Source organism: Hakea prostrata, chromosome 7 (assembly GCF_041222555.1).
Source record: "Hakea prostrata isolate BN-2017 chromosome 7, UWA_Hpros_2, whole genome shotgun sequence".
Lineage (NCBI taxonomy): Eukaryota > Viridiplantae > Streptophyta > Magnoliopsida > Proteales > Proteaceae > Hakea > Hakea prostrata.
The window spans coordinates 34007231-34027421 of NC_142606.1; positions in this window are offsets into that span (position 1 = coordinate 34007231).

A 20191-nucleotide genomic window follows, 5' to 3' on the forward strand; every position below is an offset into this window, starting at 1 on the left:
GACAAGGGATTTACTAAAGCTTTAAAACTAACTTTGATATTTCAAATCTGCTTCAGTGCTAAATATCTAGTTTCTGTTCTAAACCTTCGTGTGGTTTCAATAATTGGTTTTTATCTTGATTTATTAGAGTCATATTGTGAGTTTGATGTCCAATTCTACTGGTTTACATTATTCACATCACTTCTTGCTCATTTTGTCATTTACCCTAATTTCGAATGGGAAGCTTTTGCTTTTGGAGTCTGTCAAAGTATCATTTAATATTTCTGTTGAAATGATTATTTTATTATTTTATTAACTGTTTTGCTATGAAATTCATGCAAATTCTCTCTTCTATTACTGAATTTATAGCTTTCCATTCGGTTTTTTATTAGATTGTGTAGACACATGGTTCCTGAGTCATTTGTTCCCAAAGTCTGTTGTACAGCTTGGTTTTGTTGAACACAATAGCTTCACTCTGGCTTTTTATTCTACTAATAGAGAATACCCTGTTTCATATTTTTTGGAAATTAATGACGTTTCCCTTTTCCCTAAACCTATGCATCTTGAAAGACAAACTTCATTGTTGCTTACTAGGGTTGCATTCGGATAATAGGAACCGTTGGCCTCCCCTTCTTCATGCTGAATTGCCTTCCAGCCTTAGAGAGGATAGCTCGGGTTGAGGGGGATTCGGCCACAGTTCATGGGTACTCTTCTGAGTATCCGCCTATCTTTTGTTTCCATTCTGACTTTCGTCGTTCTTAAGTTCTTAGATTCTTTTTCTATGTTTCTTCTAATCTTCTTTGTTTGTTCTTGTAGTGGCCAACAAACTAGATATCAACGCTCTTCGGGCTGCTAGTACTGCTTCTACAAAAGAGGCCTTCGCCCCCAAGGCAACTAAGAATGCCACCACCGAAGAAGCTAATTCTGCTTTTCAGGAATTAAGGTCCAAGAAAGGCGTTGCGGCAGGTTCCGTTGGGGGTCCTACCGTCGGTGGCGTAAATGGAGTGTCCCCTTCCAGCCGTTCGGGCAACCCTTCAAAGAGGCCTCAGGTTGCAGAGGGCACTTCTGAGGAGTCTTACTTGGCCTCTCTAGTCTTTGTTTCCGATGGAGCTTAACTTCTACTGATACTGTTATCAAGGACTCCAAAGCTGCCCAATCTTGGGTTCTTCAAGGAATGGTCCCTTTAGATCGTCAACGTTTGAGGACCATTCCTGACGACAAATTTGTAGCCAAAGCTTATAGGTAATTCCGTCATCCGTTTTCTGACTATGTATGTATTGAGGTAAATTTTGTAACTTGATATTTCATACTTGGTTCAGGTACTTATTGGGGGGAGCACATTACATGGGAGAGTGTATGATTCGCTATGAGGAAAGGATTGATCAACTTCGAGAAGCTGAGAAAGGTTTTGCACGAGCCCATGCTGAGCTTTGTGACATGAAGAAGTATGTTTAGTCCTTGAAGAAGCAAGATGAGGACAAGAGCATGAGACTTTGAGAGATGTCAACAAGAAACTCAGCCCTTGCAGAAGAGCTTTCCCGAGCCAAAAAAGACACGGACGAGGCTCTGAACGAGAACGAGAAGTTTGAGAGCATGAAAGAGAATACGGAGTCCCTCCTTCACCAGCTTCGTTCCGAACTGGCGGCCCGGAACCTTCCCGACATTGCTGACGATGTTCCCGACCTAGTCCAAAAGGAGATTATCATTTCCTACTTAGGCACTCCCCAATTCAAGAGCCTTCAGACTCAATTCTCTGTCACTTCCTATCGTCTGGGTCTTGACGATGCTTTTACTGCAGTTCTGAAACAAGTTGATATTCCTAACCCTAAGAAGTCATCTGGGATGTTGGACGGGAGGATATATGAGAAGCTTGACAAAGCTTTTCCCGAGGGGGTTAATTGAAAGGAACCGTTGAGCCCTCTCGATCCCCTCCTCTATGTTGATGAAGTTGAACCCAGTTTCACTGCAGATATCTGAAAGGGAGACTTCCGTGGTTAAGGAAACTCCCGAAGACGACAGTGAGACTGAGTTTGTTGAAGCAACCCTCCGCCTTCCTGAATAGCAAGACCCTCCCAGGAATTAGCTTTCTTCTATGAAATAGAAGTTGTCTTCAATACCTTCAATTTTGGCTTTCCAAATGTTTCCTATGCATATGTTTGGAGTATATAACTGGATTGGTTGCTTGGATTTAATGCATGAGATTCGATGATTAAGGTTATGTCCATGTGATATAGAAGTGATGGAGTATTGTGAATTTGATAGGATGGTTAACCTAAGAAACCGAACTATCAGGGATGGTAGAGCTAGCAGTCCCAGTCATGTTCTAAGTTGTTGGTTTCGTATGACATGTTTTCTGCATTTAATATGGAGCCAATTTAGCCTTGTCTTATTAAATGGAACAATGTAACTAAATTTAGAAAACATCTAATTTTTATGGTATGCTGTAATTTTTCTTCAGCTCTTCTTTGTGATATACATCCAAACTACCAAAGATTGTGAGAATACCGATATTAAAAGACCAAAGGCAATGAACAAAGTCAAAGTGAAGGTCCCATTAATAATAGGACAACCATCAAATTAAGAGATCCCATCCAGTAGAAAAGAATTTTAAGGAATAAGACGACAAGATCAATTAAGTCATTAACAAAGAAACAAGAGTTTCACATTTAACATTTATGATTAGTTCATATATTAAGAGATGAATAAGTGACTTGCAACACAAACCAACCTCATTCATTTCATGAAAGGTATTGACAAACTTCATCTTGTAAGGTTTATGAGACATTTCAAGGATGTTGTGGAGGCAAAACATGCAAATGAATTGAAAAAAGAATTTGATGCATTAAATGAGGTTCTTGGGGGTGCACATTCAAAGTGGAAAATGAAATTATTATGTTTTAAGCCTTTCTTTTCTTTTCTTTTTGGATGGAATAAGTTGGATGGAGAGGGAGTATATTCAATAAGAGAATTTATTTATACTAACTTCCGGGATACAAAAGAATATAATCATTCAATGAGAAGGTTTCCTGAACATAGTGTGGCTCCTACATCAACTCAGGGGTTAACAACAAAATGCATAGAAGCATCAACAGTGGTGCCTTTCATGGGGTGTGATTCAACGACTCTTCGTATTTGGGCACAGAGGCCACATTGGAGGTGATGATTCTTTTCCCATATTGGCAAAAACTTGTGCTATCAAGTAGCTCTTTTAAGCAATGACTCTTGTAATCCAAAACTTTTGCTGCCACTTTAGATAGTAACAATAATTTTGAATGCACCACCAAATGTTTCTGTCCACTTGACAAAGATTCAACCACATAAGCTCTGCAAAGGAGCTTCCACTCATCCATCTTTCTGTCACCATCGAATGCACCACCTATCCCATAGAAACAAGGAAACCATTACTGGATTGTTAGTACACGTAAGGAATAGAAAGCTCCAGCCAGTTTGAAGTGTCATGTCTACCTATTAAAGAAACAGGTCCAAGCCCCAGAAGGCCAGAACTCCAATTTTGAAGATTTCAGACTTGGATAGACAAAAAACTTGAATTTAGATTACTACAAAGGAGATCTAACTTTTGCCTTAAGGGAAAAAAAATACGATGATCAAGCATGAAAAACTTACTTGTGTGGCTGAAATTTTTGCCTTCAAATCGGTGAAAATGTCAGCACATGGAGAACGCAGCACTAGTTCAGAGATGCAACCAAATACATAATTTTTTCATACACACAATAAATTCTGGCTAAAATAAGCAGCAAAGTATGCAGAAATCCAATAATGAAAAAACTTAAGTTGCGTTTGATAGACAAATGTGTATTATAGTGATCATCTAGGTATTATGAACTAATTATGATAATTTCAATAATGACCAACCAATGGCCAATGCAAGGGATGAACAAGCAGCGGTGAAGTCCAATAAGAGATCCAAAATTGCTATCAAGTAACAAGCCACAACAATGGTGAAGTCTACAGAGGAAGAGGGAAAAATTATAAAATAAAAGGAAAAGAAATAACGTGCATTAACATGAAAAAACTTAAGCTGCGTTGGAGAGAAAATTAGTTATCTTTCACTTTGTAACATTTGAATAATTTGCATCTTAAAATTTTTAAATGCGCATTATAGTTCTATTCATTGAGTTCATACTTGAATCATTAAGAGTGAAAATATGGATCTAAAATAAAACCTAGAAACTACAATCTCACAGATATCAGAAACAATATATATAGTAAAACAAAAGCAATGCAATTGGTTGAGCATATGAAAGAGAAATCGAAGACTAACTGTTGGTTTGCTGACGAAGCTTCACGTCAATCAAAAATTACTTCTGTAATGCCTAGTTCGTGAACTCCAGAAGCAATTTCAATGTGAGAGAAATATGACCATTGAATACCAAGTGCAGGTCTCAAAGATAATAAAGAGTTTGAAATACTATAAGAGACTTACGAATAACATCACGTGATGATGAAAAATGTAATACCTCCCAATCTAAGCATCAAGCACACAAAACTCAATCAATGAAGGAATAAAAGAAGGATTACTATAGAAAATGATAATAATACCCAAATATATATATACGCTACCTACCTCCATGTGCATAGAAGCTGCATATGGATCATAAATGCCAAGAGCATTCTTAAATTTCACGATGGTCTCTACTTCATTGCCTTTAAGATTCTCACTTCCACGTGGAATAACAGAAGACACAAATCTAAACAGACAAAACACTAAGATCATATTAAGGAAGTCCACATGTCATTCAAAACAATATACCTGATACTTGTAAATACTAAACATAAAAGGTTGTTTTCTTTCTTATATAAGAAAATAAAAAATATATATATGATAAAAGCAACAGAACAATAGGACATTGGAACTTCTCTTCTAGATACTATATAATTATTACATAATTAGAAGTGAATATTGGTACTAAATTACTAATACATGAAGACTACAACAAACTCCCCCGGAATCTTTCCTTAATAGCCTTTAAGATAGCATGCTTACATGGCCCAGCTGTATGAGCCACAAGGAAATTGAGTTCTTCCAAGAAAGCGCCACAAAGGAAAGTAAACACCTACGGATCAGCCATGTGTCCAACCAGAAACCCATCTTAAGTTCTCAACCACAAGACTGGTATGACCCTAAGAGAGAAGTAGAATTTTTTCAACCGCCACACATCCATACGTAGAAAAAGTAGGCTGGGTCAAATTAACAGATAGATAGATGGAGGCATGGGCATGTCTATAAATCTAAGTATTTAGACAATTAATAGATACTTCTCTTAACTAGACATTGTAAAGGAACCCATTATATAACCTCTTATAAGATAAACTAAACGTGTGGTCATCATGAAAGCGGATCAGCGTTCCAAAAACATTAGGTCATGGAAACTGCCTGATAACTTAAGCACCATTGGTCCTCCAACTCAGAAATATATACTTCATTCTTTACATGTTGAAATAGGAATGCAAAATACTTGTTTATAACAATATATCAACAAAAACCATGCATCTGCAGCTGAGGAAATAATGATCGTCAGACTTACCGGCTATACAATTCATAAAGCTCCGCATTGAAGGCGTCGTCTTCTTAGCTAACCCCATATCTGAAAGGTCCCAAAAAAAAAACACTTAAAAGGCACATAATGAAAGAAAAGAACGAAACCATCATAATCAATTCACAATCTAACGACCCTGACAGAGTGTTTATCTTCATTTCCAAAATACACAAAAGAACCAAAAATAAAAATTTCCATAATCTCGGCCCAGCAGAAAAGAAAAAAAGAGAGGCTTAAATACCCTAATCTCTAACAAACTTGATGGTTGAGATTCACAAAAGAATTGGCAAATGTTGGTTATTACGTTGGTTATTATAACCCATGAGTTCCCACCAAGTACAACAATTAGAAACGATCAGCAAATTCAGAAGACAAAGTAATTAACTTACTTTTTTGCTATCCCTTCAACATCTTCCCTCACCAAAGCCCCTGGATCATCAGCTCTTTTAAGCAATGGCTCTTGTGAGAATAAAACTTTTGCTGCCACTTTAGACAGTAATCTAAGTCATTATTCTTGCAGAACTGAAACAAAAATGTATTCTAAATGTATTTCACACATAGTATAGTCAAATAACAAAATATAAGAAATATATCACATAGAAGTTGTGATCCAAGTTGTTCACTGTCTCTTAAATAAACATTGTTCAAAGGATTCAAACAAATAATCCCCTTCACATAACATCCAAATTAAATTTAACAAACATAATCAACCTATTCAGAACCTGATGCAGATCTTTCAGCATCTGACGAAGGTGCTGAGGACTCCAAAATTTGTGGGAGGTTGAGGCTATTGGCGATTAGGTCCATGCGCCAACGCATGTACTGCATATCACCCATGTTTCGTGCTACTTCTTTCTGAAAAGCCACAAATTCAGCTCGAGTGATGTATGCATCAACAGCAGCATGTGCTCCTACATCTGTAGGCTGCACTCCTACATCTGCCACCTCACAAGGAAAATTTCTTCCATGGATTTTAACATCGTTGTTCTTCTTCTTATTCTTCCCACTTTCACAATCCTCCCCCTCAAGATCAATCCCATAGCTAGTAAAGATGCGGGTAAGGAGTCTACCATATGGGAGAGCACGATTGTGGGCCTGTCCCGCATACTTCATCATGCGAAGAATTATGTATGGCAGGTTGAGAGGCCTCCTTGAATGAACACAATGGATTACATAGGCTTCAAAAGAACTCAGCCCTTCACGATGACCTCTACGCGGGATAATATTGTGTTGCACAATGTAGGCAATGGCATGAGGAATTGGTTTCAAGTGCTTTAACTTCACGTGGGTGTCACCCGTGTAGTTAACCATTATATCCCTATAGGTGCCACCCACATCAATCTGGTCATCAAACTTCTTCCTAGGCTCCCAAGAAAATAAATGTCCTTCAGTTGAGAGTCCAAGCCTACGACCTAGCTCACCAATATTCAACGCAATCTCCACCCCTTTAACACTGGACATGGCATATAAAATTCACTCCTCCTCCTTGAATCTCAAATTAGAATAAAATACTTTCACCAGTTGGTAATAACATTTGGGAGGTAATTTAAGTATGCTTTCGCACCCAATGTCTCTAAACTATTGTGCTACACCTCCACTCTCAAAGGAAGGGATGTCTACATTCCTTCCTTCTTCTATACATTGCTCTTTTATGACAGCAAATGAGGGTCTTGCGTTGTCATCCACTAAACCTGATACGTCGTCTTGTTGTTGCTTTCCCTTGCCTTTTTTTGCTTTTGCCTTTCCTTTTGTGTTTGCCTTAGGAGCCATTTCTTGTTATAGTGGTTTTTGCTGCATAGATCACAAAACATATTAGCTAAACAACATATTATGACAATGAAACTAAAGTATAACAAAACAAATAATAGTTCTAAGGATGAGACAACATTAAAGAGAGAAGACAAGCATTCTAACCATGAAAAAATTCAGTCCACACATTAGTTATTCAAAATAAACAACCATCCAACCATTGGCCTAAATTGAAAGCTTCACCCAACAAGTCATATTGAAGACAAACATTTCCACGCCCATATTTTGCAAGAAACCGAGAATCCGTTTGTAACTACTTGTCTATATTTCAACTTAATAACCAAAAACATGTGCCAAGCATCCACCCACTCTCAACACATCACAAAGAGAGGGAAAGCTCATTGTCTGTCATATCCACAAATTGCATAATTGGATGCATTGTCTGTCAATAATTAAAGCTCATGCTCCAACCTAGTCAACAATTTGAGACGTATTTTGAAGGAACTTTTTTCTGTCTTGACAATGTCATTTGCACCAATTTATTCCATGAAAATAATTCCTTACAGGTTATACACCAAGAATTTGTAATGGTTTGATCAGAAATATTTGTCCAACCTCTCACAACAATGGTGCACATGCATCTATGGAGACCCAGTGGGAATGAAAATGGGCCATAGAAAGCTTAAGATTTTATGGAATCGCCTCTGTAAGGTGTAAAATAATCCTGCAGTCATCATGAGAAGCTCCCATTGATGTAAACCGCGAATCTACGGATAGGGGTAGTTTGGTAATTTCCCTGGCTTCTTAGGGTTGTCGAGGAATTCCTGCAAAAAGGAAAGCATGTTTCAGAGGTTGTAGGGTCTTCTAGGGTTTGCTGTAACTGAGGATCAGATCTGAAATTTACTGTAGTTGATTTCCAAATTCGAATTTCAAATTTAAAGTGAATTAGGGTTAAGGGTAGATTTCGGCCAGGGTAGGTTTGGGGTCTGAATTGCTGGTTCTGTAAATTTAGAACTGGGATTTCCACTGTTTAGAGAGTTTAAGGAGGTCTAACTCAACTAATTTAGTGTTTCAGAGGTTTTAACACATTCTGCAGAACTCTTCCAAGGTAGAAGATGAAGTGCAGAAATTTTCTTGGTTAGGGAAATAGGATTGATTGGGGGAAAATATGTTTAGGAATATGTCCGAAGGCCTTGTGCGATCCTAGGGGAGGGGGAAAAGGTTCAAAAGGGGCTGGGGAGGTGGCCTTAACAGAGGGAGAGGTGGTGCTACTATCGCAGGAAGAGGAGTAGGGAAGGGAGTGGCTATGGTTGACTTAGGCGAAGGGGGTATGGGCTGTACTTATTTGGAAGGCTTTGAGTTGAGTTGTTGCTAAAGCTTGAAGAAGATGATCATTCAAATTACAGAAACACAGGCACAAATCCAGCCACAGGTCACCTACCTTGGGATCCCATGACTCCTCTCAAGTCTCTTTTCAAATCAAAATTTCAGTCAACAAATCTGAAATTTACATTGCATGAGTAGGTTATTTATAGCCTTAAAAAAGATTATGAGGTTCAAATTAAGTTATATAAAAACCAATAACTCTTCACTTCATCAAGTTCAAAGTTCATAAAATGGATGTAGATACAGCTCTCCGATGGATATGAGGTTAATTTTTGGCATTACTTGCATGTAGGGGTTGAAACCATGGCAAAGACACTTCAATTCTACTTTGACTTCAGAAATTGCAAGCTAGTACTCTCCTCAACATCTAGTAATCAATAGGATTCCATTCATTGGGTACATTCTTTGTGATACAACATTTCGATGAAATTACAATTAACACGATACTCATGAATAAAACAAGGAACCTCGATAAAACTTCTTGGACATTTACAATAAGGTTGTAACAATCTGAAATAGACTGGGTCTCCAAGGAACAGACTATTATGCTACTCATGCACAAGTGTTCTTCACATAGTTTTAGAAAGGAAATGTGCCACTAACCAGACCTATCAAACAACTAACCCAAGGGTAAACTTGTTCAAGACTTACAATAAATAGATAAAGAAATTGCACCCATTAAACCCACTTGAACAAAGAGACAAATGAAAACCCAGATACACAAAGTTACACTTCATTATACAAGGTCACCGTTCAAAATAGCAGCTCCAAAAATTCAAACTAACCATTCTCTCTACAGGAGTTACCAACTGAAAGGAGAACCATTAAGCCACACATACCCAAATGCATAAATTTTATGCAGTATACAGAATCAACATAATTAAACTCCTCCACAACCCCACAAAAAGGAAAAACAACAAATACTAAAAGAAACCGAGCAAGTTATTGCAGAGCATTTTTCAGCTTTAATCAACAAAAAAATCAGGGTTTTGACCACATCATCAGGAAATAAAACCCAAAACAACATTGCATAATAGCTATAAGTAAGCCTCTTCAACTTATATATAATCAACTATTTAAGAGTTGGTTATTACCTTTTGATCGTAGAGCACTGTTTAAATCAAATGGAAGAAGACGAAGGCCACTGCGACTCAAGTCCTTAAGAATGGTTCTTCTTCTTCAAAACCTTAAGAATGTAAGATAGAAAGCCATTGCGACTCAAGATAGCAAAAGAATGGTTCGCTAGAACCTGCGACTCAACCTACTGCTTGCTGCTTCAAGCTACTTCGTCAGAGGTCCGATGACTCCGATCGCCTGGTGTAACACGAAATGCTTCTGCTGTGTCAAGCTTTAGGTCCGTAAAGCTGCAACTCTTCATTTGTAAAGCTTCAAGCTTCGATTGTAAGAAGAAAGGAACGGATGTCTCCTGTAGATTCAAGCTTCTTCGTTCGTCAGAGCTTTGGTCACAGAGTTCGATCTTACGATTTTGAAATGACCTTTTGCAACCCACGATTTTTCTTTTGTTTGATTTTAAAATTCATATTTTAGATTTTAAAATCATATATACAAACAGAATATGTATTTAGTACCGATTCAATCGAACCGCTGGTTTTCGCTAGACCAAACCAAACAGAAAAACAGTGCTTTATGAGGTGGGTTTTGATTATTTTAATGGAAGGATGCTGCGAGCCGTCCAATTAGATCAGACGGCTCGCTTGACCGTCAAGCGCATTAATTGCTCTTGACAGTAGCAAAATTGCATGAAAACTTAGCCACGTGTCAAAAAAGCAGGAATTTGGAAAAATGTGGACAGACTTCGCAGCCCATTTTCTGCAGACGTCTTTTGACTTGACGTCAGATGTCAGCAGAGGACCTGGTAGATATTACAAGTTAAGTTGCTCAATCTAGAGATTCCGTCATGATCATTGAATGGCAAAAGTCTATCAAACCGAACGTCAAGAAGCTCGGACTTAAAGACTAGGGGGCTTGTGATAAGGAAATTATAAATCAAACCAATTCAGTTCAACCAGGTTGAGAATGGTCAACAAAACCATGGTTGACCCGTAAGTAAGATCGAAGATGATGTATCTATGGGATAATGCTTATCTCATAAGATGGGACCTCGATCAAGTAGGGACTCAAATTGACCTTACCGAGTTTAAGATGAACTCGACCAAAGGAGTCCATGAAAAGAATCTAACTGTGTAGGGTTTGAGTTCAAGATAAACTCAAACACTTACAGATCTAAAAAGAGTTTATAAAAGGATGAGCAAGGGATAGGAGGAGGTATGTTCAGAAGAGCAATTACTCTTACTGTTTTTATACTTGTTGCATTCCTGCAAATTCTCATTAAGTAGGACTCATCTAACTTGCTTCGAAGGTGCTACTTGACCAACCCAGTGGAGCACATTCTTGCAGGTACACTTGGTCGATTCGGCGAGCAAGATTCAGCAAGCAAAACCTACTATGACGACAGTCCCATTTGGATCCCAAAAAATCCCCCCCACTTGGATCCAATCCAAGATATTAATAATAACTAAACAACAAAATTCCAGAGGAACAAAGAAATGTGGGAACTAGGCTTTAATGCCAATGTTGGTTCTCAATCTAATATGGGAGATAGCATGATATTCATGATAAATTATTCTATAAATGAGAAGGATAGAATCTTACCTGGATTCACTAATCCCAAAATAAGAACATACAACGGAAGAATAGAAAGGATTCACGTACTCGTTCCTCCACGCAATCCGTCACCGATAAATCCTCAATCTCAGGATAGAGAATGCAATCCACAACCCAAGTACGTTGTGGATGGATGATCAAGAGTATGAAATCAAGCAAGATCAACCAAGGAAAAAGAAAAACTGCATTTTTCTTCCTTTCGTTTCTTGCATTTCTTGGAGAGAGAGATAGAGAGATAGAGAGAGTCCAACGAGTTTAGTATCTCACTTGTGAGAGAGTGGGACAACAGTTACCAAAATATATCATCATATTTTGTAACCACCTAATTAAAGTAATCTAAATTGCCCTTGGGCATAATTAAAATTTCCAACAACAACTTACCTCGTGAACCTCATAAATCACATAACGGTAGCATTCTTGAAGATATAAGACAAGAATCAAAGCATATGTTTCCATAGTATCTCAAGTCAGCTTTTGGAAGTTAACCAGGAATGAAAATAAGGGTTACCTTTTTACTCTCGAAATCCACCTTGTAAATAAATGAGTAATAATTCCTGTTTTTTGGTTTCCCAGGTAAACTCAAGCTTGGATTCAAATTTAATTCTTTAAAGTCAACTTGGATTTGTGAGAATTTTGCAATAATAATAACAACAAGAAGCCTCGTCCCAACTAAATGTGGTCAGCTAATGTTTGGCTGGTGTTTTTTTCCCCTTGTCAACTTGACACACTAATCCTCCTACTTAACCCTTGGGATCAATAGCAAATACTGATAGATTTATTTGTGAGAATTTTTCTTATTCAAAAAAAGAGTTTAATTTTTTCTTTTCTTGAAAGAAAAAGGATGCAAAAATCAAACGTACTGATATTAAAATTTTAATAGTATTACTTGGAGATTCAAACTTGACTTAGAAACTTAAATAAAGAATGTTAAATTTAAAAAATGACTAAAATTCCCAACCCAAAACTCAACTCTATTCAACTTCAAACATGTCTAGGTATCCTATATTTTTAAAGAATGTTAAAATTCCTATAGTACATGACCTCTCAATTAATCATTCCACTCTATTTGGTATCCTATATTTTTATTAATTTTAAAGCAAACATGTCTTTCTTTTCTAGAAGAAACAAACATCTCTGCAGCAAACACTCGATCTCGAGATTTCGATCTCAGCCGTCCATTTTCAAAGTATTTTCACACTTTTTACGAAATAGATGGCTGAAACCGAAATCTGGGTCGAGATCTCAACCGTTCGCTGCACAGTCAAGCTGCTCCAGAAGTCTGTTTTATGCTTGCCCTTTTAATCGTATAGGTTTCCCTTCTAAATTGCATGGGTATTCCTTGTCCGTGGATTTAGAGCCTCCACTTCACGTGTCTAGGCCACTGCAATGACTCACTCAAATTCATCATTTTTTTTTTTTCGGTTGAGTGATGACTCCAATGGTTTTCTGCTGTGAGGGCCTTTGCATCTCAGACCATAGGAAGCCGAAGGTTTTCTATGATCTGTTCAGTAACGAATAGGATTCTCAGCAACTGATATGAAGCTAACGCAAAGATTGACATAGGCCTTTGAAAATATCGAATGTGCTTATTGAAGTTGATGCTGCCATTATTTCAGAATTCTTAGCAAAGGGAAGAAATGTTTCACATAAAGATTTTGGATCTTTCACATCGTTTAAATGTTGCTGGTGTTCACTTTTGCTAGTTGAAGTGTACTGAACGGAACCATATTCTCAGAAATCCACTCATGATCCATTTGGGTCTGTAGTAACCGAAGAAGTCGTTCAATTGTTATTTTGCATTTCTTTTTGTCACCTGCATTTTTTTTCCTCTCTGATTGTGTTTCTCTTCTATTTTAGACAGGGATGCCCAAAACAAATTTTCTTGAATGGAAAAGTATTGAAAAAGACAATCGGTGAATTTTAAAACCGAATGATGAGTGGAATAGAGAGCCTGTTCAAATCAAAATCAATGACAAGTTTGTGGTCTGGGTGAAGGAGAATTGTGACATCCCTGCAATGCTGCTTTTAATTCTCCACCTCCCTTTTAGTGATGTATGGTAAGAAAATGGTTGAGAGGGATTCCTCTGAATTCCTTGTTTGTCAGGGGAACATAGATCCTTAAATATATTACAAAGTTTAATCTAATAAAGCACTTGTAATCTATCCAGGTATCTCTAATCTTCTTTAATCTGGCTTTGTAGGGTACCAAGTGTCTATCCTGCTTTAATGTATTTACAGATTTGAGAAGTTATAAAAAATTGTGAATGACAAATAAAATAGAGAAAATCTTCCATGGCCATGGATATTTTCTACTCATTCCAGACATGTGAATTCATCCATCTTTTCTATTGACTGTGTTTCCCATCTGCAATGGTCTGTTGCTTCCTTCCTTGGATTCATCTTCTGCTTCTTGATGCACATCCGTAAATGTACAAACTGTTTAATTCCAAAAGCCCCTCCTTTCTTGGAAAATCGACTGCCATACATTAGCTTTATGTGTTAATTGTGTAATCAAGGAAAAAGATGTGAGATTTAGGAGGAACAAGAGGAGATAACGTGGTTCGGCCAAAGGCCTACGTCCACGGGAGAAAGGAGGCTATTTTAATTTTCATTCATTCTAGGGTTTTACAATGATCCACAATTTATAGGTTTATTTCCACCGCCTTACCCTCTCTACCTGGGTATGGGTTATGACCCAACCCAATACAATTTAACACTCCCCCTCAAGTTGGAGCATGGACATCATGAATGCCCAACTTGCTTAAGAAGAAAATGATATTGTTCTTGACTTAAAGTTTTAGTAAAAATATCTGCCACTTGATGCTTAGAAGAAACATAAATTGTTTGAATTTGCCGAACCTGAAGTTTTTCATGAATCATGACAATCGATCTCAATATACTTTGTTAGCTCATGGAAGACTGGATTTGCAGCAATATGTATAGCCGCTTTATTGTCACAAAATAGGTCCATAGGTTTTGGATGCAAAACTCCTAAATCCTGAAGTAAATAGCGCAGCCAAGTCAATTCACAAGTTGTTATGGCCATGGATCTATATTCCGCTTCAGTAGAAGATCGGGAAACAGTTGACTGCTTTTTACTCTTCCAAGATATAGGACTTGATCCAATGAAAATACAATAGCCAGTAGTAGAACGACGAGAAGTGGCACAACTTGCTCAATCTGAGTCACAATAGGCATTGATGTGTAGGTTGCCGCCAGCAGAAGATAACAAAATGCCTTTCCCTGGACAAGATTTTAAATAGTGTAAAATTCGAAATGTAGCATCCAAGTGAGGTTTTCTAGGTTTCTCCATAAATTGACTGAGAACTTGCACAGCATAGACAATATCAGGTCTAGTGATTGTGAGATAAATCAATCTTCCAACAAGTCTTCTATATTCTGTTGGAGTAGCAAGAAGTTCGCCATCTTCACTGTTCAATTTTAAGTTTGGCTCCATAGGACAATTGATGGGTTTGGATCCAAGTAGACCTGCATTATTAAACATCTCCAAGGTATATTTCCTTTGAGAAAGGAAGATACCTTTAGTTGACCAAGCAACCTCAATGCCAAGAATGAATTTGAGGGTGCCCAAGTCTTTGATATGAAAGCGACTATGAAGAAACAATTTCAAAGCATTGATGGCAACTTGATCGTTGCCAGTAATAATTATATCATCCACATAAACCAAAGCAATAGTGATGCCAGACCCACTGGAAGATACAAACAAAGAATAATCAGCTAATGATTGTTTGAATCCACCAAGTTGTAGAGCAGAAGTGAACTTGGAGAACCAATTGTGGAAAGCTTGTTTTAAACCATATATGGACTTGTGAAGACAACAAACCAAATTATTCTCCCATTTTCGGGAAAAACCAGGTGGCAAAGACATGTAAACTTCCTCATCTAGATCACCCTGAAGAAAAGCATTGTTAACATCCATTTGAAAAAGAGGCCAACCTTTAATTGAAGCAATAGCAAGGAAGCATCGCACAGTGACTAATTTCGCAACAGGGGAAAATGTTTCTTGGTAGTCAACACCTTCAATTTGAGTAAAGCCTTTGGCAACCAAGCGAGCTTTGTAGCATTCAATAGAACCATCATCTCGATATTTAATTTTGTATATCCATTTACACTGGATAGCGACCTTGCCAAGGGGAAGAGGTTGCAAGCTCCAAGTATGGTTTAGCTCAAGAGCCTTAATCTCATCAGCCATTGCAGCACACCATTTGGGATTGTGGGAAGCCTCAACAAAGGAACGAGGTTCAGAATCAGTAGAAATACTAAAAAGGAAAGCACGGTGAGTAAGGGAAAAAGTCGAATACGAGAGGTAATTATTAAGAGGATAAGGGCAAGAAGGAAGAGAAAGCAACATTGCACTAATAGTCGTGGAGGTGAGGAGGAGGGCGAGTAGGAGGAGTACTACGACGAAGAGGGACGCTAGGATCATCAGAGTGTGATTCTAGTAAAGAGGAGGGTGGGGTAGTAGGAGGAGGGGATATTGGATCATCAATTGCAGGACAAGGAATGACAGGTGGAGAAGAGGAGTGGGCAGAAGGAACAGATTGAGGGAAGGTTGCATGCTGGTATGGAAATATCGTCTAATGAAATATGACATCCCTACTAATGATTATCTTACAAGTGACAGGGTTATAAATACGATATGCCTTTTGCCCATATGGATACCCAACAAAAATACCTTGAATAGCACGTGGAGAAAACTTAGATTGATGAGGAGTTAAATTCTTAGCATAACATAAACAACCAAAAACTTGAAGATGAGAATACTTAGGTAGTCACAAGTTCATTTGGGGTTTTCCCTTTTAGCAAGGGGGTAGGGATACGATTAATGAGATAAACTACAGTCTGAACACATTCCCCCCAAAAAGCTAAAGGTAGATGTGCTTGAAAACGTAAAGCTCAAGCAACCTCAAAGATATGGCGATGTTTGCATTCAACAACTCCATTTTGTTGAGGAGTAGCAACACAACTACGTTAATGAATTATGCCCAACTCATTAAAGTAAGAAGAGAGAGAGAGAGAGAGAGAGATTCAAGACCATTATCACTACGAATTTTCTTGACAAGGTAATTAAATTGTGTTTTTACCATGGCAATGAATTTTTTAAGAAGACATTGAGTTTCAGACTTGTGACGCATAAGAAAACCCAAGTACATCGAGAATAATCATCAACAATGGTAAGAAAGTAATGAGCACCAGAAAAAGAAGCAATAGAAAAATCACCCCATATGTCACAATGTAAAAGAGAAAAAGGACAATTACTCCGTTCAACATGCATTGGAAAAGGTAAACGGATTGTTTAGCAAGAGAACAAATATCACAATGTCGAGGTGAAATGGTAACATCAAAAACAATTTGAGATAAAATATTGTGAGGAAAATGAGAAGGATGCCCTAATCGACAATGCCACATGTCAAAATTTTGTGAAGGTTGTGAAACAAAGGAAGCAAAATGATCATGAGCATGATAAAAGTAGAGACCAGCATGCTTTTCACCAATCCCAATCACCCATTTCGTGGTGAGGTCCTGAAAAACACAAAAATTAGGAAAGAAAATAACAACACAATGTAGAGATTTAGTGAGTTGACTGATAAACAATAAATTATAATGAAAATCAGGAACATAAAGCACATCATGAAGGTGAATAAAAGAAAAATAAGGGAGCAGTCTCTTTGTAAGTCACTGGGACAGATGTACCATTAGGTAGATGAATAGTTCTAGAATGAGCATAAGGTAAAAAATTATTTAAAAGATGCAAAAAGTGTGTTATATGATTGGTAGCACCTGTATCAATGATCCAATGAGATGAAGAAATGGAGGAACAACAAATAGACTCACCAGATAAATTGGCAGAAGGTTGAGGGCTTCCAGTATTGACAAATTGCATAAACTGCTATAATGTTCGGCTGTGAGAGATGGGCTAGAGCTAGGAGCCATTATAGAAGTTGCAACGCTGGATGAGGAGGAATTTGAATCTGGAACTTTGGGAGGAAAATCGTGAAGTTTATAACAATGAGCCTTCAAGTGCCCTTCACGTCCACAATGATCACATTTAGGTCTTGATCGATGAGTGATAGAAGAACGACTCGCATGTGCGAGTAGCTGTAAGGGCAACAACATCAAGATGAGTAGGTACAGAATGAGTAATCCACAATTCTCGTTGACACTCTTTTTGAATGACCATAGAAAATACTTTATTGATATTTGGAAGAGGTTCAATGGCCAAAATCTGGCTGCTAATAATAGAGTAGCTATCATTAAGGCCCATCAAGAATTGAAATACCTTCTCTGTGTGCTGTAATGTTGTAAATTCCCTTAAGGCCCCACAAGAGCATTGTGGAATGATGAAAAGTGAAGCCAACTCGTCCCAAAGAGCTTTCAATTTATTGAAGTAAACAGAAAAGGAAGACTGACCTTGAGTGTGGTTACTAATGGTCTGTTTCAAGTGATATATGCGAGTGGCATTCCCTTCAGTAAAACGCTCCACCAAATCATTCCAAATATCATAGGCCGTATCAATAAAAGCCACTAAAGATAAGATCTCTGGAGAAATAACATTAAGTAACCAAGATAAGACCATGTCATTGCATCTAATCCAAGCATCAACTGCGGAAGGTGGGGATGAAGGTTTAGATAAGGTGCCAGTAATGAAACCAACTTTATTCTTGGCTGAGAGAGCCATCCACACAGCCCGTCGCCAAGTATGATAATTATCGCCAGTGAGAACTTGAGTGACCAGAGTGATACCTGGATTGTCAAATGGATGAATATAATAAGGTGAATGATATCCACCAGATTCAACGGTAGATGTTGAAGCATCCAATGGGGCAGCGATCTTTGGCAACCAAAAACTTCAAACAAAAAAAAAAAAAAAAAAAAAAAAACTATGCAATGAGCAGATTGCCGACGGCGATGGGTAGCCCTTGTCTTCTGACAACTTCGTCTATCTACCAATCGATTACATGAACAAGTGCAATGAGGGATTTGGATTTGTGAACTTCACGTCTCCCCAAGCGGTTCTGAGATTCTACAAAACCTATCACATGAAGCCATGGAAGGTTTTCAACTTCAAGAAAATTTGTGAAATTGCTTACGCATGAAGCCTATCACATGAAGCCTATGATCCATTTAAGCACATTAGATAAAGCACATCATCTTTGGCTGTATATGCGTTGCAATAAAGCAGCCTCTATTTTGTCTTGTATGCTTTGCAAATCGAGTAAAATAAAACTTCCATTTTGTCTTGTATGCTTTGTAACGGATCACCAAGAGAGGATTTGGAATGACAATTCCCAAGCACAAGAAAGTCCGATCAATATAGTCCAACGTCTTCGGCAACGACGTTGTCTCCAACGAAACCAAAGAAAAAAAAATTATGTAGTAGAACAAAGAGTCCGACGACGGCAGTGGGTGAGAAAAAAAAAAAAAAAAAAAAAAATTGCAGCAGCTATGGAAGAGACAGATCGAGAACCTTAACTGATACCATGTTAATTGTGTAATCAAGGAAAAAGATATGAGATTTAGGAGGAACAAGAGGAGATAATGTGGTTCGGCCAGAGGCCTACATCCACGGGAGAAAGGAGGCTACTTTAGTTTTCATTCATTCTAGGGTTTTACAATGATCCACAATTTATAGGTTTATTTCCACCGCCTTACCCTCTCTACCTGGGTACGGGTTATGACCCAACCCAATACAATTTAACATTTATGTGTATGCTTACAAGTTACAATAGACTCAATTCTTTCCATAGATACTGGAAGCCTTAAAACCTCCACCCAATATAAATTAGCCATTGGCATAATAGACCATACAAACTCCAATCCTACCAACAAGAGAGGTTTCCACAGATGAAGACAAGATAACATGGCCTGGAAACTCTATACCATAATGAACTTTGTTCTTGCGATTCTTATTAATACTAGTTCTTTGAAGCAACCTCAAATATTTAGAAGGTTAATTATCTCTACTGATACCCACAAACTATGAAAGCCTCACCTATTGAGTTCCTCTCCTATGAAGGCTCTCTCCTAATGATTCCAATGAGTTATAGGAATAGTCGGTATATAATATTTTATTTCAAGGGCTAGGGTAAATTCAATGATTGTATGTTGTAAATATGTTTAAAACTTAATATTATTTTATATAAATATATGTTTTAATCGTGTTTTTTATCCTATAGTTTTATTTAGTCCCACATCGGGTTGGGAGGAGTTGATTATATTTTTTATATATAATAAGGGCCCATGTAATATTAATTTGTGTGACACGAAACGAGTCTCAACCCTGTTGTGACCCTGCCATGATTATATAGATATATAGATATATATTAATATTAATAAATCTATATGACTTGGGACTTGGGTCATAGGCCTTGATCCGAAAGGCCCATTTTGTCATGGGCCCCTATTCTAGAAAGTCCACTGCTGGGTGAAAACGTGGAGATGCCATTAGAGAGGCACTCTCCTGTAGGGAGGTCAGCTAGATAGGTACCTTCCTGAAGGGAGTTGAGCTGAAAGGTACCCTCACAAAGGTATGTGACCTTACCCTTTCACCCACAGCCTTTGGGGATCTATATAAACTCATTTTCGAGTTCATTCTAAGTACGGATTTACTCCTCCTCTTTCTCTCTCTCTCTCTCCCTGTTGTTATTTTGTCAAGCAGTGAACATAGCCTGATTACACCTTAAGTAACCTTTCTAGGGTGCAACCTTAAAGGTTTGGGCTGACTGATCTTGGGTTGAAGACACTTTTAAAACCCGTATGGCACAATTCGAGTTGTCTAAATAACTTAAAGAAAGTACCTCTGGTACGTTTCA